Genomic DNA, 21,659 nt, shown 5'->3' on the forward strand with positions numbered 1-21,659 from the left:
GCAGGGTGGGTGTTCTAGCCACACAGCACAGACCTCTGAATATAAATAGAGATGTAAAATCAATATTCCATCGTCAAATCATGATCTAGCTTTCAATGTTTTGCGAGAGAACCTCAAGATGAATATTGAAGCACAGTCATAATTTTGAAATGCAAATTTTTTCCATTTTAATAAAAGCTGGGGGCTCCCACTGGCTATCGTGTGTGGACAGCAGTAAAAGATGCCCCCTCACCCTAGGAGGGACATGGCGGAAGAATTTGCAGACCAGAAGGCTGCCTCAGGGCTGCTATTTGCTTGAGATTCAATTGTGGATGCATCCAGAACCTGTTCATTCATCCACCTCGGGGCCCACATGCAGATCTCTTTAACCCCTCTTATCGTTTCTGTGTATCCTTCTGCTAACTTCACTGCACTTTTGCCTCCAGTGGTCAGCAGGTGCCACTCTTGGGTTCCTTCAACCATTTAAACCATAAGAGCTGAGAGTTGGGAGGAGGCGTGGTGTTTATATCCCCCTGAAATGGCCCTTAGCTAGGGACTGAGGAGTGGGATTAAGGAACCAGGTGGTGGGTATTAGGGAGGGCACGGATTGCATGGAGCACTGGGTGTGGTGCAAAAACAATGAATATTGTTATGCTGAAAAGAAAAAAAAAAAGGCCAGCTCCTTGCTGCAGGTGGGACAATTTAGGAGGAGTGGCTTATACTCCAGAGTTTCCTGGGGGATCAGGAGGAAGTTGCCCCCATGGGGGCTTTGATTAAGTTTGCCTCTGTGCTTGGCTTTCCCTGTTTTGCCTCCTTTTGCTTCCTTTTACTGATCCACCCTGGGAGCGTTTCCATAACACAGCACTTTCCCATGAAGCCTTCCTTGTCTGCAGGTCTGCTTCTGGGGAATCTGACATAGGACATACCGTTCTTTCCATAAGCATTTATTGAGCATCTACTTCGTATCAGGCACCACGGTGGGAGCTAGAGGCAAAGCAGTGAGGTCTACGTCTCTGTCAATTTTGGTGCTTTCGATGGCTATAAAAAAAAAAAGGGGATGTTAAATAGTAACTTATGATCTCTTCTGAATGGGAAGTCTGAGGGCTCCAGGACTGATTGAAACAGCAGCTCACTGGTGTCTTTTGGGCCCATGTTCATGCATCTCAGCTCAGCTGGTGTGGGGCTGGCTTCACCCTCAGCTGGGAACACGTAGCTGCAGCAGCTCTAGCCATCACATCCAGACATGACCACATCCAGAGGGAACCATCTCTTTTTGTGGCTTTCTTTTCAAGCAAGGACACTTTCCATAGAAGTTCCCGCCTCCCTACAGGAACTACTTGGCCTGAAAAGAGTCATATACTCCCTCTGGATCCCATCAATCTCAAGAGGGTGGAATTATCCTTGGGCCAATCCAGTCTGCCCTGGGATGTGGGCATTGGGGTGGGTGGTTGAGAAAGCCTGAGGAGACTAAGGCCCAGGAGGTATTTGAGGGGGTGACAACTGAAAGCAATTGGGATTCTGTTAAGAAGGAGGAAAGTGGGTTGAAGCCAAGTGGGGAATTGCCCACTGCTTCCTCCATCACGTTGCTCTCCTGGTTTCCTTCCTGGCACTGTCCTCTGGCTACCATCCCACATTCTCTCATCTGCGTATGTGACTTTTTAGTACATGTGGTTTTTAGGGCATGGTGACTTCCTGAGGACAGCAACCTGTCTGTTCTGCTCACCAGTGTGTCCCTATGAATAGCACAATGCCATACACGTAATTAAACTCAATAAATACTTGATAAATAGGGGGGGTGGTCATAGGGAAGGAGATGAGCAAATGGATGGGTGAACAGGTGCAGACTTCTGAGAAGACACGAAAGGAAGTCTGGGATGCAGTTTCTGTCTCCTCACGTGGACAGCGTCCTGTGACAGTGGCGGGGCGAGGGGACGTCCCCTTGGCTATGGAGCCCAAGGATGAAGCAGGAGGGGCTTCCTTCCTGAAGCAGCAGCTTTGGGTGAGAAAGACCATGGCTCTGACAGTGACCTTAGGTGTGGCCCCCTGTGGGTCTCCCTTCTTCCTCAGGAGATATCGGGGGATATGAACACTTTGCTGAGCCCTTACGTGGAACTTACGCTGCACTCAGGAAAAAGAGGAAAGCATTTATGAGGATCTACGGTGGGGCTCAGGGCTGAGGCGTGAAGGATCCGTGACCGGGGGTAGTTATGGGGGACAAAGCATTGCAGGCAGACAACAAAGCAGGTAGAATGGCCCTGAGGTGGGGTCGGGCTTGTTTAAGGAAAAGAAGGTTGGTATAGCCTGAACTCGGAGTGGGGTGGGGAGCACAGTGTGAGGGGTGGCCGTGAGGTCAGTGGGGGCTGGTCAGGAAGGGTGGCACAGGCCAGAGCATGGACCACAGCCCTCATTCCAGGGTCATTGGACATCACTGATGAGGCTCACCTGTCAAGTGCAGGAGACAAGAACGGAGGGCAGATGGCCATCTAGGACTAGGTGAGGGGCTGCTGCAGTTTCATGAATGATAGTGGCAAAGCACAGAAAGGGGCTGGTCCTGGAAATGCTTGAGAGGGAGGTCTGGAGCCGAGAGTCTGAAATCCTGCCCTGGTGGGGCTTCAAGCACACGTGTTTTCACCTGCTTGTTTAACAGCATAAAGCAGCTTCTTCCCACCTGGGAGGATAAAATCCAGGAGTTTTCAGAGGGAAGCTTTCTTCCACCCCGTGTCAGGGAGTGAAGGTGAGAATCAAGCATAATGCAGTAAAGAAATACTGTGTCATCAATCATGATAGCTTAAATTAAATGCGGGGTCCAAACACATTGTCTAGCATTCTTCTATTCCAGAGGCCAAGGTGGAAAACTAGCATATCCAGAGTCTCTCTGTCTGAAGCTGGAGGACAGGAGCCTCATTACTTTTGGTGGACAGATAGGTTGGTAGGGAAAAAAATAAGGGAAGTGTTGAGGGGCCTAAGTTCTGGAAAACCTAACACTCTGGCCAAAATGTCATGGAAAGTGTGTGGGACTTGGAGTTGGAAGGCTTGCCATGGGATCCCAGTCATGTTACTTGTTAGCTGTGTGACCCGGGGTGGGTCACTTGGCTTCTCTGATTCTTCAGTTCCTCATCTATAAGGCCAGGATGATAACGATTGCTTCAGAAAGTGTGCTATGAAATGAAATAATGATGAAAGAGCTTTGTCAGCTACAAACGACTCAAATGTCAGGGGTTATCAAGAAAGTATTTTTAAGCAATAAATTTTAAAAAGGCCAAATTGGGTAATTATTATTGAATTAGTGTTAATTTTGGGGTGTTGGGTAAGTGAATATCTTTATCCTTGGAAGATGCATGCTGAAGTGAAGAAGTGAAATGTCAAGACATCTAGAACATTCAAATGGTTCAGCAAAACCCCAAATTGTACGGCTCAGTGAATTATCTACTATATATCTACACACAGTTGACCTCTGAACAACTCAGAGGTTAGGGCCAACCCCCAGCAGTTGAAAATCCACATATAACTTTTGACTCCCCTCAAAACTGAACTATTCATAGCTTACTGTTGACTGGAAGCCTTACTGATGACATAAACTGTCGGTTAACACATATTTTGTATATGTTATACTGTGTTCTTACAATAAAGTAAGCTAGAGAGGATGTCATTAAGAAAATTATAAGGAAGAGAAAATACACTTATAGTACTGTACTGCATTTATTGAAAAAAATCTGCATATAAGTAGGCTCGTGAAATTCAAACCCACATTGTTCAAGGGTCAATTGCCTCTCTGTGTCTCTATATTGAGAGATATAAAGAAAATGTGACAAACTATTAACCACTGGGGAATCAAACTGAAGGATATAAGTGTTTTATTAAGTTAACTTTTCAGTAGATTTAGAAACTTCCAAGATAAAAAGCAGAAGGAAAAGATCCATGCCAAGTGAACTGTAGATCTAAGCAGAGAAGGTAAATCAATACCTCATAAAGTAACAAGAAGCATTACCTTCCTGACCTGGTCCTTTAGTAGGGAAATACAGACCCTGCCAGACTCTGGTCTGGCAGGTTTGGAGCAGAGGGAATAGATATCTCAACTTCTCTCCTGTTCCCTCCCAACTCCTCCTGGGCCTCCCCTGGGTTGAATCCCATTAAAACCCAAAGGACAAATCCTGGTGGTGAAATCTGTAGGTACTAGCCTCCAAAAGCATGGAGTAAGGAGCAGGGCAGAAAAGGGCAGAGGATGAACCCAAAGGGACAACTGGAGAATAGCCAGTACCTCCTTTTGCAGGGACTGGCAGGCAGAAGCCAAAATGCCAGATATTACCTTTCCTCAATCATCCTTAAAATTGAGTAATAGGAAGGTGATACCTGCCCAACCCTATACTTACAGATTCTGTGCCCGGATCTGGAAAATATTTTGCTTTTTGACTGGAGAGTGATGAGTGAGGAAAAGCCAATCCCTCCCTCCCTGATTTTGGATATTATTGTGTGAGGACATGATACTAGAAGCTATGCGGCCACCATGATGGACAGAAGGCCAAGAGGATGGCAGAGAAGCCCTTTATAATTCTGCACCCAGGTTCAACATGTGCGTGTTTGGGGGTAAGGGCAGTTTCCACATCAACAGGTAGTCCTCCAACACCAGCTGGTGTCCTACAGGTATTCAACTCAGTTCTCACACTGTCTACTTGGGAGCTCGGCCCCCCAGACTGCCCCTCCCCCACCCCTGCTCCAGATGCCAATTGCATGTCCACATTGTCACCTGTGCTTCTGATCAACCGGCTACAGACTGGAGGTTCTAAAGATACTCTCCTTGGGTTCAATTCATTAGAGCAGCTCACAGAACTCAGAGGAACATTTTACCTATTAGATTACTGGTTTGTTATAAAAGGATGGAACTCAGGAACAGCCAGATAGGAGAGATGCACCAGGCAAGGTCCTGAAAAAGGGAAAGGAGCTTGCATGCTTTCTCTGAGTGTTGCCCTCTCCCTAAATCTCCCCAAATGATTAAATCATTGACCATTGGCGATTGGACTCAACCTCCAGCCCCTTTCCCCTCCCTAGAGCTTGGGGGTGGGATTGAAAGTTCCAACCCTCTGATCACATGGTTGGTTCTCCTGGTAACCAGCCCCCATCCTTAAGGTGGGATCCAAAAGTTGCCTGATTAACATAACAAAATCACCTGTAGCTCTTCTCAGCTAGGAAGTTCCAAGAGTTTTAGGAGGTCTGGGCCAGGAGTGAGGAACAAAGACCAAATATATGTTTCTTCCTATCAATCACAGTATCACACCCTTCCTGAGTCCTGATATTTTGAGCATCTAAGTCAAACCTAGATCACCTGGTACCAGACTTCTTGTGTCTCCCATTATAAGGGCCCCTTTGGTTGGGTATCTTGTCTCTTGCTGCAGAGATCATCCACGCTGTTGTGCAGGTCAGAGTGGCCTCCTTGTCCCACTTTCCCTAGTTGCATCCTCCTCCAGACTTCCTAGACTTCCCACGTTGATCATAAGAAACAGAAAACAATGAAAACAAGGAGCGGGGTGGTAAGGAAGAGAAAGGTAATGGGAGAAAATCTACTGAATCAGAGGAGGGAATGCAGAAATATGCTCTATGGTTTCTCAAGAGAAAGACACCCATCCAGGAGGTGATGCTTTGCTGGGGCAGCAGCAGGTAGTCAGTATCCTGCCCAGATCCCCCTGGATCCCTTTACCGCCTATGCACCCATCTCCCAGCTTCTGTAGCCTATGCTGCTACCAGCTTCCACCTGTTGACCTTCAGGAGATGCTCCTTAGGCCTTGGAGCTACATTTCTCCTACAGCAAGCCCACCACGCCTTGGTGGCCTTTAACCAATGCGTAGCCCTGTGGGAGTACACAGACCTCACACTCTTCGGCCCCAAGGCTGGGCAAACCCCAAGGTCCCCTCTTGAGACCATGTTGCATCTGGACTGTCACCTCCATTGCACCCTTGTTTGGCTTCTTCCCCTTCCGGATCTTCTCCCCAACTCTAATTTGTCCTGGGAACATGCAGGAGGTGTGAAATCACATGGTGTCTCTACACCCCAGAGCCCTGGCGGCACTGGCTTATGTTTCTCAGGCTGCCTTGGATCTCTGCATAAACCTCCCAAAAGACCCGCCTGCTCTCCTTCAAAGTAGAGCTTACCAGGCCCACTGTCACACCGCTTCTGATTCTCTCTCAAGTATTCACTTCATCTGCAAGTGGCTTTTCTCACCACAGTGTCATCAGCCGAAGGAGGGATCTAAATGACAGGCATCTATCTGAAAGCGATGTCTGTCTTGCCCATTGCAGTTTCTGCAGGGCAAGATGTCAGGAAGTCACAGAAGGAAGGGAACAATTACCCCACCGTGGATGTGTTCAGTTTTTCCCACCATAGTGTCTCCCTTGATGATGAGTCTTTCTTTGCCCTCTGCCAAGCGCTGGGTATGCCAAGACCTTGAGCTCAGTGGATTGTGCCACCAATGATAATTCCCCGGTTACTTTGGTCACTAATCTGGGATGGCATCAGTGAGTGGTTCCCAGTCCTTCCTGCATGTTCAGGTCCCCTGGGAACTTTTATAAGGTATGCCTAGACCCAGCATCCCCGACTCCCAGGAATCTGGGCAGGGGACTCAGGTGTCAGGATTTTTCAAGCACCTTAGGTGATTCCAGTATACAGCTAGCCTTGAGACCCGTTGCTTCCCTCAGGGAGCCACCTGCCTGGGGTGGCCTTCTTGGTCACCTTCATTTCTGGAGAGGCTGCTAGGTCCTCCTTGCTTCCGTCCTTTTCTTCCCCTAGGTCACCCCTCTATTTTGTAAAATATCACTTTCTTTAAATATTCAAGTATATGGCTTCTCTGAAATTGTGAGTCTTTCTCAAGATCACCCACTGTTGGTAACTATAAAATCCAAGGGGACAGGGTGGCAGTGCAGATATCTGGAAGTTTGGCAGCTGCTCTTCCTAGCCTCAGAGGTGTTCATCTGAGTTTATACGGTGGCTGGACACTTCGGTCTTCCCTGCAAGCAGAGAGTGTGGTAAACCAAAGGGTGAGGACAAGACGCAGACTTTCTTACAACATGCTGACGGACTTTTGTAAAGGGCCCTTCAGATTGCAAACATTGCTTTTTAAAATCTCACCTTTTATCACTAGACAAAAGATAGGAATGTTTAACCAATATTTTACTTAGAAGTGCCACTCTGAACAACAGTTTAGCTCTTATGAAATCATTCTCACTTTCTTGTTCTTTTCCACCCAAGTCAAGGTGGGGGGGAAGCAAAGCTTGATCTTCAGCTGGACAACCTAAACCACAATTAATTACCCAGAAAGATCTGCCTTTTTCCCAGTCTAAACACTTCAATGCCCACCACCAAAGGCACAGGCAGGCTGAGGAAGAGAGTTTCAGTTCACCTTCACCACCACACTTCAGGAAGTTCTGACCTTTTAAAATAATTTCAGAGGACATGTTAATTCTTTCCCTTTGATGGTTACCCTGTGGATTCTCCTATTTTCCTTTCTCTCATGTCTGCCAGTTAGGAAAGACACTATATTTTAATTAAAATTCTTTATTTGCCTAAGGATACAATAACTCCTGACTTATATAGAAAAATAAAATCATTTGTTTGGACCCACACAGGAAAAATAATTATTTAGTGCATGATACTTGTCACTTTTTGATCAGTTTTTTGGGGGTGGGAGTGGGTAATAAATAAATGAAACATTTATCTGCTGTGTAACCAGGTCATTTGGCCTCTGGGTTCCTAAAAACATTTCTTTTTGAGTTATAGTTATGGACCAAATAGAAATATCATCATTTTTCCTTGCACGCTCACCTGCTGTTATGGTTCTTGACCCACTATCTGTGGTTTGCTCTTTTTTTCTTTTCTTTTCTTTCTTTCTTTTTTTTTTTTTTTTTTTGTGGTTTGCTCTTTATACTTCCATCCTTCTACTAGACCAGTGGATCCACTAGTCTAGTAAGACCCTGGGCCAGAGATTTTGAACCAACTGGCCTGCTAGGGGTTCCAGATGTAGGTATATACAAGGGACCCCCAGGTGATTGTAATGTGTGTGAGGGTTTTCAAACCATGCTTGTTGACCATCAGCTCTTATACCATTTAGCCCGTAAAAAATGATTCAATATGTTGAAAAGAAATACTAAGTTACTTAAAAAGGTATAGCGAGAGATCCTAAACAAATGAACCAAATAGCACAAAAATCCATGTTAGCTAATGACTTTCATTTGCACAGCCCTGCTCTGAATATGCACCCATTTCTTCTTTGTGGATTTCAGGCAAATTTTTATTTTATTTATTTTTTTATTTTAAAAGATTTTATTTATTCATTTGAGAGAGAATGAGTGAGAGAGAGCATGAGAGAGGAGAAGGTCAGAGGGAGAAGCAGACTCCCCAAGGAGCTGGGAGCCCGATGAGGGAGTCGATTCCGGAAGTCCGGGATCATGACCTGAGCCCAAGGCAGCCGCTCAAACAACTGAGACACCCACGCACCCCGTCAGGCAAAATTTTAAATAGCAACCTGAATAAAAAAGCAGAAACCAAACTCTCCTTTTTTACCTTTACTTTGGCTGATTAGCTGACTGATTGGTTGACTCACCCATTAACCCAGTCATTCCATCCCTTGTCTTGGGCGTTTGAGCCTCTTCTTCGTGCCAGGTGCTGTTGTAGGTGCCGGAACACAGCAGTGAACTCAGGTGATGAGTGTCTGATCTCATGGTGTATAAACACAAATGTGGGAGCTACGCGAGAAACAAGCAGAGAGCATGCAGTTCAGGTAATGGTAAGGGCCATGATGACAACAAACCAGGAGGACCTAATACATAGCAAGGGACCAAGAAACGACTTCGGTGTGCTAGTCAGGGCGGGCTTCTCTGAGGAGATGACCTGGCGGCAGGTCATCTGAGTCTGTCCTCTGAGTCTGAGGACAGAATGTACTGGGCAGAGAGACAGCTAAGAGCTATCAGTGTGAGCAACAGGAAGGTCAGGGGCGAGAACTTATTAGAGGAGAGAGGACTGGTATGCAATGTGGGAAGGGAGCCTGGTCACCGAGGGCTTTGTGAGCCATGATGAGGACTTCAAGATGCCTGCACATAAAATGCTAACTAAACCCATCAGTTTCACTTTAACAGAACAGCTACCGTAGAAGGGGGTAGTAGGAAGACGAATGATAGAGTTTTCCAGCTCTGGAGAAGTGGTTCCATTAGGTCAAGCCAACAGAAAGAATTAAAAGGATTCATGTATTCTTTTTTTTTTTTTTTTTTTTTTTTTTTTTTTTTTTTTAAAAGCAATCTTCCTTTTATTTTGAAAGAAGTATGTTAAATGTACAGATCTGAGAAAAACAGACATTTTTATACCATAGATAATTCTTATCCAAAGCATGTCTTTCTCTTTATTTAGTACTTTTTTACTATCCTTAGAAAATTTTTTTTTTTTTTTTTTATTCATGTATTCTTGAGCGTTACTATTTCATATGAATGAAATAGTCCTGCCGTCGCCCCAGAGCCACATGGCTTGTTTTCCTTCTCTCTTCACTTAAACCTCTGTTCACATGTCACTTCCCCAAAGAGGACTGCCCTCACTACCATCCGTCGCTCTCAATGCCATTCTCTTGTTCTAGTGATCTCCACCGGTCTTACCACTACTAGATATCACATAGCTGTATGACATATCTATATCTACGTATTATTATTTTTAAAAGATTTTATTTATTATTTGACAGAGAGAGAGAGAGATCATAAGTAGGCAGAGAGGCAGGCAGAGCAGTGGGGGAAGCAGGCTCCCTGCTGAGCAGAGAGCCCGATGCGGGGCTCGATCCCAGGACCCTGAGACCATGACCTAAGCTGAAGGCAGGGGCTTAACCTACTGAGCCACCCAGGTGCCCCTATATCTATGTATTATGTATTATTAACAATTCTCCCTCCCCACCTACCTATCCATCTGTAAGTCCCTGAGGGCAAAGACCTCTTTACTTTTTCTGCTGTATTCCCAACACTCAGCACAACCCCTGACACACAGCATGTGCTCAACAAATACTTGTTGAATGAATTTGTTGGAAAAAATGCTGTTGGCTTTTGCTGCATTTATGTGGACACGAGGCACTCAGCAGCACCCCAGTGTTCCTGGGCTTCTCCGTCCCAAGCACATGCATGTCCCTTCTAATCTTTCTGCCTTAATCACTTTAAATGTACTGACAAGCACAATTGACCAATTAATAGCGCTTATGCTCTTGTTACATCATTTGTAATCCATGATGCTCCTTCTATTTGTAATGGCCTTTCAATTTTTCATGACTCAAAATGGAGGACATACATAATGAATACAAATAGCAAATTGATTAAATGTAATGCATATTCTACTGCTTGCTGGGTTTATGCCTGTTATTAATGACAGAAATCCAGCAAATTCTCATGAAAACACCAATGACATACAACCTTTAATGCAAGATGTTGGAGCACTAGGGGTCCTAAATTTTCCTAATTACTGGCAGCAGCAGACACTAATTTCCCAGACGGCAACCTTTGTAAATAAGAACATCAGCACGGCTGCTTTGTCCAAGTTCTTTTTGCTGAGCACAAAACCCATCATGGAACCCATTTTTACTTCACCAGACTATTTGTGTTGTGTTAAAAAAAAAAAAAAAAAGATACACTTGAGAGATTGCCTTATGAGCAAAGTATAAAGGATGCCACTTGTGCAAAATCAAATTTATTGTCTACTCAGGGATTGCATGTATTCTGGAATGCTAATATACTGTGATACAGATTTCACAGAGCTTCAGCTGGTGTGCTGAGAATTAAAGCATCACAAAGGTGATAAAGCAAAACAGGAAAGAAGATAGGGATAAGACTAAAATGAAGAATATGGTAAAGGAGAGGATTTTAAGAGATCCACCTGGCTAAATGTGCAATCTTGGTCTCAGATTGCCAAAGGATGAGTTCGCGTGCAGTAAGAGACCATGTGAACCGGCCCGTTTCCCCCATCAGCTAGAGAACCTTATAGGAAGCAGGTGTTTTCTTTACACAATGGTGTGTATGGTGGCTGGTTTAGCTAGGTTGGTACTAGAATAAAAGCAAAGTACTCGTCTGACAGGTCTGTAAAGAGAGTGGATGAAATGGATAGGAGCATTTTCTGAGGCCCACTCATGCTTAGAAACCAGCTTTCACAGCATGCTGGATGCTAGAAGTGAGTCTGCTGCTCCTAAAATCTTCTACCCCCAAGAAAAATTGGCTGTCCTGCAGACAGGAGGTTAAGTAAGCAAATGAATGGCTATGGTCCTTGCCTATTTCCCAACAGTGTAAACTCTGACAGGTCTGCATCCATGATAAGCTGTGCCTTGAGTGGGTAGAATTTCAAACCCAGGAGAAGCAATGATCTGTTAATTATGCTCTGCCAATACAGGGCCCAGAGTAGTTTTGGCAAAACCGAATCCAGGCTTAGCAGATGGCTTTGTGCTTTTATGATGTATATACCATCTTAGAAGAGACCCAGAGCCAAGATCAGAGAGCCAAATGGTTTCTGGGGTGGTGCAGGGAGCTCAGGGAAATGATGGGAGACATGAGACAGGGAAGGAGGCTAGAGAATGGGAGTAATGGGAAGTCAGATACTCCAGTGGGTGACTCAGAGGGAAACCCTGGAAAACTGTGCAACATATATGCCTCAGAATTCCCTCAGCCAAAGTGCGAGGGAGCTGGGGTAGTTATACCCATATACCTGGCAGTTTTGGGTTAAGGATTCCCTCAAGGAGAGATCCCAACTTTGCAGGTACTTTCAGGCTCCCATGCTTAAAGACAAATGGGTGTTAGTAGCCTAGGGGTGGACTGTCTGACAAAGATACAGGGACTGTTAGCATAGTCTCCAAAGAGACTGCTTCAAAAGTCATCCCAAGGATTCCCTCTGGTATATACAAAATCCACACCCACCCCAAAGTTCTGAAGCCTTCACCATTACTCATGGTGGAAATGTCTGGTTAATCTGCACCATCCATTAAGTACACTGTTGAATGGGACTTGAAAGGGGGATGAAATTATCAGACTCTCCTTGCTGAATTTTCCACTCTATAGAGATGGCAAGACAGATTTCTTACTGATATTTAAGAAATACACATCCTTCCTCTCCCATTGTCATATGTCTATGTGAGAGAATAAAGAATTCACATCCAGTTCTAAAAAAACCAGACTTGGAAGACAGATAAACACACAGACATAGAGTAAGAGATAGTGCTAAGGGAGAGCAAGTTAGACAAGAATGAGGATTTCCTAATTTGAAAAAAAAAAAAAACCCACAAAATAATTTTTGGCACCGTTAGACATTTTCCCCAGCTGAAGGCTGACATTTACATATCCGTGCCAGACCATTCTGTCATATGGGATCTGGTTGTCAGACAGGGCCTCATTCCATACTGGAATTTATCCTTTAAAATCAGAGGGTGTCTCAACATCTCCACTTCTTTTGAGATCTTAGCGGTGAAAATCCTTTCTTCATATGTATTAATAAAATAATTTTAATTAGCATTTATTTAGTGCTTATTATTTATGAATTGTTTTGCACATATTCATGCATTTAACACTCATTATAAATGTATGGATAGCTACAATTTCCTCCATTCATAGAGAAAGAATCGGAGGCCCAGAGAGTGTAAGTGACGAGCCCAAGATCACTCAGCAAGTGGAGATGGGACTTGAAATTAGGTCATCTGCCTCCAGAACCCACATCTCTGCATTATCTTTCTTCCATGTACCCTGATTACTTACTTTGATAATCAAATGTTTTTACAAACATAAATCTTGTTCTAATTGCTTACATTCTAACAATGTGACAATTTGACATTTAACTCCATGGTAAGTACAATACCCTCCCAGGAGGGCCATCCTAGAACAGAGCCCATTCAAGGAGGAGAGAGACTTAAACTTCCCAAGGGCAGCATTTGGTTTCTCTGCCAGCATGCCCAGGTCACCGTACTAGCAAAACCTTTCCAGTTTTGTCTCACACCTTAAAACACCTGACCCCTAGATCTGTGGGCACTCACTAGGGGATTTTGGAAATCAGTTCTGTTCGCCTCTCTTGTCTCCCACATGAGACTATTGAATTACTGGACTCCAGATTGAGTAAGAGTGTGAACATGCAAATAGCACTGCTTTCTTTTTAGCTTTTATCGGCATTTACTAAATAAAAGAAGGATGTGTGTGATTATCGGTGGAACCACTGCTTAGAAAGCACTTGAGCCATTACTTAGATTCACATTTACTATCATGTGATTCTGAGTCTAAGAAGGCATTGACCTCCCCCCCATCTCCCCCCCACCCCAGTAAGGCTTATAAATACGGAAGCAGAGAGGCCTCTTGTTCTTCTAAACATCAATTTAGGAGAAGATGAGAAGGAGAAGCTCACGCCTGACAATGTTAAAAGCTTATGGTTTGCTTTTCCATAGTGTTTCAATTACAGGGTAAGTGTGTAGATGGCATAAGCATGTATACACATAAATGCTATTTGCTAAATTCAAAGGAAAGATGGTTTTCTCACTTCAAACACTTGAGGATTTATAAAAGATAATGTTTTAAGAGCCAGCAAAATCCACTACTACATACACATAAAAAATGCCCTCTTATTTCTCCAAATACTTAGAGAACTCATCTACAGAAGGATCACAGTAGGAACTACCCATGTTTGATTGGATAAAATGGTAAAAATCCACCCAAGGAATAGTTCACATATGCAGGTGCATGTGGTTGGTGTGTGTGTGTGTGTGTGTGTGTTCACACACATAGAGAGAAATTTTAAACAAAAGCATTCAAGAATTTCATCATTCTGCCTTGACTTGTTCTTTCCACATGTTCATGTTCAATCATACCAGCAACTTCAGAAGTATCCGGCCCATAGCCACCAGGAGAGTTTGTTTAGAAACCATGACGTCACAATGTGGCTTTATTTAATCTACACTTTAATCTCCCACCCTCATAATAAGAACTCGTTATTGCATAGGGCTGCCGTGTGATGAAGTAAGTGTAGCCTGCCTATCTGCCTAACTGAGGTTCTCATCAGACACCCAGAGAGCTTCTGCCATCTATACACTGAGAACAGTGACTGCCCCAGGGAGGCAGGCAGACAGAGGTACGTGCACAGTGGGTTTGAGATGGGCTTTTGACAGCTGTCAAGTCTCCTGATGCTGGATGGGACTGGATGGCATTGAAATTAATTCTAATTAGGAAATTTTGATTTTAGGCGTATCCTTGTTTCTGTGGAGTTTTCCTTGTGGGTCTCCCTTGCCTCGAATACCAAGCTAGAAACAGATATAAGGATATGCATTGTGCACAGAAGTCCCCAAAGAGGGCATCAGATAGACTGAGATGACAGAATAAAAACATAAATCAATATAAATTTCAAAAAGCTATTAGCTGAGTTGTATTTACAAAACAAAGTCAATCACTTATTGCCGATTAAGCATTTTTTTTAACAACTTCTTAATAATCTGGACAAGGATATGCTAGGACAATCATGGCCAGGAAAGATGATGTTAAATAATAAAACAATATAAAATATTATTAAATTAAGTACATAGCAAAAATTCTATCATTATATAAAATACAGAATATAAATATCAAATTAATATAATAGATAAATAAGCTTAAAAATGGAAAAGTGATAGTAAATCAAAAGTATGTCTCTAAAAGACAATTATCATATGATCTCCCTGATGAGGAAGTTGAGAGGCAACATGGGGGTTTGGGGGGTAGGAGAAGAATCAATGAAACAAGATGGGATCAGGAGGCAGACAAACCATAAAAGACTCTTAATCTCAAAACAAACTGAGGGTTGGGGGGGGTTGGGGGGTTGGGAGAGAGTGGTTGGGTTATGGACATTGGGGAGGGTATGTGCTCTGGTGAGTGCTGGGAAGTGTGTAAACCTGGCGATGCACAGACCTGTACCCCTGGGGCTAGTAATATATTATATGTTAATAAAAAAAAAGTATGTCTCTAACAACGTGAAATAATGCTGCAAGCCTTAGATACCTATGAAATCAGAATACTGTAGAAAATAAGGATGTTAAATTAGGAAGGAACTCAGTGTGGATGGAAAACATATTTGTGGTGTTAAAGCATTCCAGGGAATAGCCACAAAACAGGTGAAGGTAGATCAGACCTTAAGATGAGAAATCCTTGGCGTCATCTTGGTGCGGGGGAGGGGACAGTTCGGAGGCAGAATTTCAGGTAGAGCTGAGGAAAACTGAGGGTTTGACTAAAGGAAAGGAGAAGGTCAAGGAAAAAGTTTGGTTAAACATGACCCAGTGAAATAAGTAGGGAGACAGGAATCATTGCTGCGTAAAAGATCTATAAAAGGAAATTAGGAAAGATTCCTTTACCTTCAATATTCAACTGATTTCCAAAAAGGCAGCCTATTAAAGTAAGAAATATTTTTGACAAAACAGACAGTGGAAATTTTACTTCTTGGGAAAGGCAGAATGAGACAAAATGCTAAAAGATGGAGTAAGGTTTTATTCTTATTTTATTCTATTTCACTTCGTTTTATCTTATTTTTGTTTACTCAAGCTTACCTAGTACTTACCATGTATCAGGCACCATTTAAAGCATTTTGTAAGCAATAAACATTTTAATCTTTATAACAACTGAGAATGTGCTATTACTAGCCCATTTTACGCAAGGCACACTGAGGCTTGGAAAGATCAAGTGACTTGCCCAAGTTCAGACAGCTAGTAAAAGTGAGGCCAGACACAAGCAATCAGGCTCCACAGTTACTTGAGACCACTATGCTATGCTGACTTTAAAAGCCAAGGAATTAATAAGTGACATATTTAGATTATCTCACTCAATTTCTCAGCTTCTGAATCTTTGAAAGATTTAATAAATATAACATACAGTTCCACACTCTTTAAAAAGGAAAAAAAACTGAGGAAATTTGATCTTAAAATATATCCATTTGTCTTTATCACTACACATTGAACCTTAAGGATTCTTTAAAATATTAAATTCGTATTACACAAAAATAAAACAAGGAAGTAGATCGGTTGGAAAGATATATTTTTCTGTTATTCCACAATAATTTTCACACAGAGATCTGATAAGAAAACGACCAGGATTAATGGCCAGGCATAAAATTCTCCCAAGTGTTGAGGACACATCCCACCAGAACAATGTATGACAGCATTTTAAAGAAGTGTTTGCTGTCACAAAGGCAGAAGCAGGTGCTAATGTTAACATCTCCTGAAAAGCTGTAGTCTAAAAAAATACTGTTCTGTGTTTCCCTACAAACTGCATTTCCCTACAAGATCTTAACTAAAATCACACTTACCTTTAGTCTTAATTACTTATTTTTTGCAGCCTTACCAGTAATGACATTATTTACTCACTTATTCAACAAACATTTATAGAACTCCCATTTAGCCCTCAGATAATCCCAAAATGAATGAGACACTGTTTCCTCCCCTTAAGAAGTCCATTTAGAGATTATGAATTTGAATAAATAATTACAAGGCCATAAGCTTGTGTTAATAGAGGTTCTGATACTATAAACATTAGCATCCTCTTTAAAAAGGTGCTTTTTGTGCTTGAGTACATGCATTGTTTCCTCTCTTGACTGAAACCCCACTAAAGTGAGAGTAGGTACCAGATTTTTACTTTTAGCCAAAATGTAATAACAAGGACTTAATTTACCCTCCTACCTAAGACAAAACAGGAGAATGGACAAAAATGTAGGAAACAACAGGACAGCAAGACACTGGATGTTAGCCAATAAAAAAACTAGTGATCCTTGGGGCGCCCGGGTGGCTCAGTGGGTTAGGCCGCTGCCTTCGGCTCAGGTCATGATCTCAGGGTCCTGGGATCGGGTCCCACATCGGGCTCTCTGCTCAGCAGGGGGCCTGCTTCCCTTCCTCTCTCTCTGTGATCTCTTCCCTTCCTCTCTCCTACTGTGATCTCTCTCTATCAAATAAATAAAATCTTAAAAAAAAAAAACAAACAAACTAGTGATCCTTGAGAATAGGGAAACAAATGAGGTGACCCTGTGGTTTCCCAAGCTTACTGCCTGGATGGAGGTTCCAGGTGAACCCAGGTGGAGGGAATGGAATCCGGGAGTTTAGTGGATACAGATGTGTGCAAGAAATTGACCTTGGTAGCTAGAGCTTACAGAGGAGTACCAGAGCGAGATCTGCCTAGAGAGAGAACTCCAAAGATCTGAACGTGGTTCTTCTTGAGTATTTGGCTGAGGAAGTAGAAGTGTGTGTCTGGGAAGACACTACCCAAGGCCAGGGGAAAACCTATACAAAAGACAGAGAACAATGCCCATTGCTTACACAGGCCTGGGAATAGTGCCTGTTACCAACCACTGAAGTTGGAAAACTTCAAGATTCACAGCACCCTGTGTCTATACACAGAACAGTTTGCCTTAATTGTGGGGAATAATTACCCCCAAACCAAAGACTTCTTTGATCTCACCTAACACATCTTGAAATATTTTTTAAATTTATTTGAGACAGAGAGGAGAGAAGGAGTGTGTGTGTGTGGGGGGGGGGGGGCAAAGGGAAAGGGACAAGCGGAGCATGGAGCCCGATGAGGGGCTTGATCCAATGACTCTAAGATCATGACCTGAGCCAGAATCAAGAGTTGGATGTTTAACCAACTGAGCTACTCAGGCGCCCTTTACCTAATTAAAGCAAATAACAAGAACTAAGATAAAAACTACACTGGATAGGATTATTGGTAGATTAGAGACTGCAGAAGAAAATACTAGTGAATCTGAAGACATGGCAATAGAAAACATTCAGAAAAAAGATCAGGAGAAAGAGAATTTTATAAAATGAGCAGAGCATCTGTGAGCTGTGGGATAACATTAAGTCACTGAATACATGGGAATTTGGAGTCCTGAAATACAGGAAAGAAAGGGCAGGAGAGAAAAAAATGTTGAGGAACTAATGGCTGACAATTTTTTCCAAATTTGATAAAGACAATAAAACTACAGTTCTACAAAGTTTAGTGAGTTCTGAGTACAAGAAACATGAAGAAAGAGACAGCTAGGTATATCCTAACCAACTTGCTTAAAACCAGTGATGGGAAGAAAATCTTGAAAGCACCTTCGGATAAACAGACACATTATACAGACAGAATCAAAGGTTAAGGATTACTATGGTTTTCTAGATAGAAATGATGCATGTGAGAAGACAGTGGAATCACATTTTTTTAAAAAAAGATTTTATTTATTATTTATTTGACAGAGATCGTAAGTAGGCAGAGAGGCAGGCAGAGAGAGAGGAAGGGAAGCAGGCTCCCTGCTGAGCAGAGAGCCTGATGTGGGGCTCGATCCCACGGCCCCAGGATCATGACCTGAGCCAAATGCAGAGGCTTTAACCCACTGAGCCACCCAGGTACCCCTGGAATCACATTTTTAAAGTACTAAAAGGAAAAAGAAACTGTCAACCTAAGAATTCTATATTTAGTGAGCCTATCCTTTTTACATTAAAGGGAAAGTAGAGACTCTGAATTGGTTGAGTGTCTGACTGCAGGTGAGTGGCCAGGGGGTCCAACAGCACAGGTGTAGTCCCTTAAGTTAGAGTATCGAGAAGGGGGTATGGCCACCCACATCTTTCCCTGCAGAGATCTCTACAGCACCCATGCTGTGACAGCTACAGCTGACTTGCACATGGAAACAGAGCTAACTCCAAGAAGATGTTCAGTAGCTTTATGACTGCCCAGAGTAGGAATCTGTGGAAAGCCTCTGGCTGTTAAGAAGACAAATGCTTTGAGTACATTACAGAATTCTTAAATTCAGAAATATTTTATTTTGAAAGAAATGAAATAAATGTCACCAAAACCAATGCCACGATGGCCAACAGCACCAAATCAGGGAGTCCCAAACCCAGGGATTTAGTATGCAAAATGGCAATTATACTAGATTGGCATACTTCACATCCTTATACATAAACAATTTACATTCTTAAGATCCCACTCTTCATCATGTAAAGTGTATTTCAAGAGCTGGCTCCCAAAAGATGTTCAGACTTTCTTTTTTCAAGTGAGTTTCATGATCAAATAACATCAACCATAGATACCATCAGGTGTGTTTAGTATGTATGTGTCAGGGTCTATTCAAAGGCTTCATGTGATTTAATCTACATAATAACTCCATGAAATAGATCCTATTATTTTTTAATAGATTTCATTTATTTATTTGAGAGAGAGAGAGTGTATGTGCATCAGCAGGGGGGCGAGGGAGGAGGAGAAGCAGAGCTCCTGCTGACCAGGCAACCTGATGCAGGGCTCTATGCCAGGACCCAGAGATCACAACCTGAGCAGAAGGCAGGTTAACTGACTGAGCCACCCTGGCACCCTGATTCTATTATTGTTTTATTTTTATTTTTTTATTATTATTTTCTACATGGGGAAACTGAGACACAGACTGATTAAGCCACTTGCCCAAAGGTTACATAATTTTTAAGTGACAGGGTCAGGGCTTGAACTCAGACAGTGTGACTCCAGAATCCACAAGTTCAACTACTCTGTTATGTAGTATATATAAGCACTATAAATAAATACATACTTTATACACACACATATTCTTTAACTACAATGTATACTGCTTAACTCAGGTTTTTAAAAATGGACTTTATTGTTTTTTATTAATTTTAGTTTTAGGGAAAAATTGAACTAAGTCACAGAGTTCCCATGCACCCTCCCACTCCTCACCTATTAACATCTTACATTACTGAGGTACATTTGTTACAACTGATAAGTCATCACTGATGTATTATTAACTGAAGTCCACAGTTTACAGTAGAGTTCACTCTTTGTGTTGTACATTCTATGGATTTTGACAAAGGTGTAATGACATTGTCCATCATTCCGGTACCACACAGAATAGCTAGACTGCCCTAAATATCCTCTGTGCTCTACCTACTCATCCCTCTATCCCAGCCAGCACTCCTCCATCCCCACCCCAGTGAAGACCGATCTTTTTACTGCCCCCTAGCTTTGCCCTTTCCAGAATGTCATATAGTTGGAATTATATAGCATGTAGCCTTTTCAGTTGGCTTCTTTCACTTAGCAGTGTGTTCCAGGGTCCTTTGTGTCTTTCTGTTGCTTGATAACTCATTTCTTTTTATTGCTGAATAATATTCCATTGTTGAAAGTACCACAGTTCGTTCATCTATTCACTGCTGAAGAATTAGAGAAAGGAGATTCCACATCAAAGAATATCATTTTGGATGAAGAATGTCATTGTATAATGATAAAATGTTTAATTCATCAAGAGCATATAATAATCACATACCATAAATGTCTATGCACCTAATAACAGAGCTTCAAAATACAAGAGACAAAACTAGTATAATTGTAAGAAGAAACAGACTAACCATAAATGTAGTCAGAAATTTCATTACTCTTGTCTCAATGATATATAGAACAAGTAGACAGAAAATCAATAAAGAAATAGAAGATCTAAATAACTTTATCAAACAACTTATTTACTGACATTTATAGAACAATTTCACACAACAGCAGAATACACATTCTTTTCATGAGCATATGGACATTTACAATAGACCATATTGTGGGCTATAAAAAAAAGTCTCAGTAAATTAAAAAAGATTCTAGTCACACAAAGCATATCCTATGATCATAACGGAATTAAATTAAAAAACAAGCAACAGAATAGTCCCTGAAGAATCCTTAAATATTTGGAAACAAAATAACATACTTTTGAATATCTCATGGGTCAAAGAGGAATTGGAATTTAGAAAGTATTTTTAACTGAATGAAAATTAAAATAACATGGGATTTGGAGAATGCCACTAAAGCAGTATGGAGGGGGAAATTTATAGTACCAGCTACCTATATGAGAAAAGAAGAAAAGTCAGATTTCCCTGTAAAATGCTTAAAAAGCAAGAGCAAATTAAACTTAACTATGTAGAAGGAAGGAAATAATAAACACAGGAAGATAAGACAATAGAAAAAAGAATAAAAATAACAGAAAAAAGTCAATGAAACCAAAAGCTGGTTCTTTGAAAAGATCAATAAAAATGATAAGCCTGTAGTCAGTCTTATCAAGAAAAAAAGAAAAAGAAGACAGAATTGCAGATAATAGGACCAAGAGAAGTGACACCACTATACATTCTACAGAGAATAAAGAGATAGTAAAGGGAATATTGTGAAGACCTTTATGCCAACAAATTTGATAACTTAGATGAGATGGACAAATTCTTTGAAAGACACAAATTATTACTAAAATTCACTCAGGAAGAAACAGATAACCTGATAAATAGTCCTATATCTACCAAAGAAATTTGTATTTAGAAAATAATCTTCCATATATACTATGGAATATTATGCCTCCATCAGAAAGAATGAATACCCAACTTTTGTATCAACATGGACGGGACTGGAAGAGATTATGCTGAGTGAAATAAGTCAAGCAGAGAGAGTCCATTATCATATGGTTTCACTTATTTGTGTGGCATAAGGAATAACACAGAGGACATGAGGAGATAGAGAGGAGGAGGGAGTTGGGAGAAACTGGAGGAGGAGACAAACCATGAGAGACTGTGGACTTTGAGGAACTAACTGAGGGTTTTGGAGGGGAGGAGGGTGGGAGGTTGGGTGAGCCTGGTGGTGGGTATTATGGAGGGCACGTATTGCTTGGAGCACTGGGTGTGGTGCATAAACAATGAATTCTGGAATGCTGAAAAGAAA

General features: G+C 42.0%; 1 protein-coding gene across 3 annotated transcripts in view; it reads right to left on the minus strand.

Annotated features, from left to right (window-relative positions):
- Positions 1 to 8,680, minus strand: part of C16H16orf78 (chromosome 16 C16orf78 homolog) — a 62,469-nt gene extending 53,789 nt beyond the window's left edge. The window contains exons 1-3 of one of the 3 annotated variants that reach the window (XR_009348777.1): positions 8,567 to 8,637; positions 2,422 to 2,647; positions 906 to 1,017 (exon numbers count right to left, since the gene is read on the minus strand). The gene's annotated coding sequence lies outside the window, so the exon portion shown is untranslated. Of the gene's footprint in view, positions 1 to 905; positions 1,018 to 2,421; positions 2,648 to 8,566 lie in introns of all 3 variants that reach the window. The other 2 variants (XR_009348778.1, XR_009348776.1) reach the window with 2 other exon arrangements.
- Between the last annotated feature and the right edge of the window lie 12,979 nt (positions 8,681 to 21,659).

Source organism: Mustela lutreola, chromosome 16 (assembly GCF_030435805.1).
Source record: "Mustela lutreola isolate mMusLut2 chromosome 16, mMusLut2.pri, whole genome shotgun sequence".
NCBI classification, from domain to species: Eukaryota; Metazoa; Chordata; class Mammalia; order Carnivora; family Mustelidae; genus Mustela; species Mustela lutreola.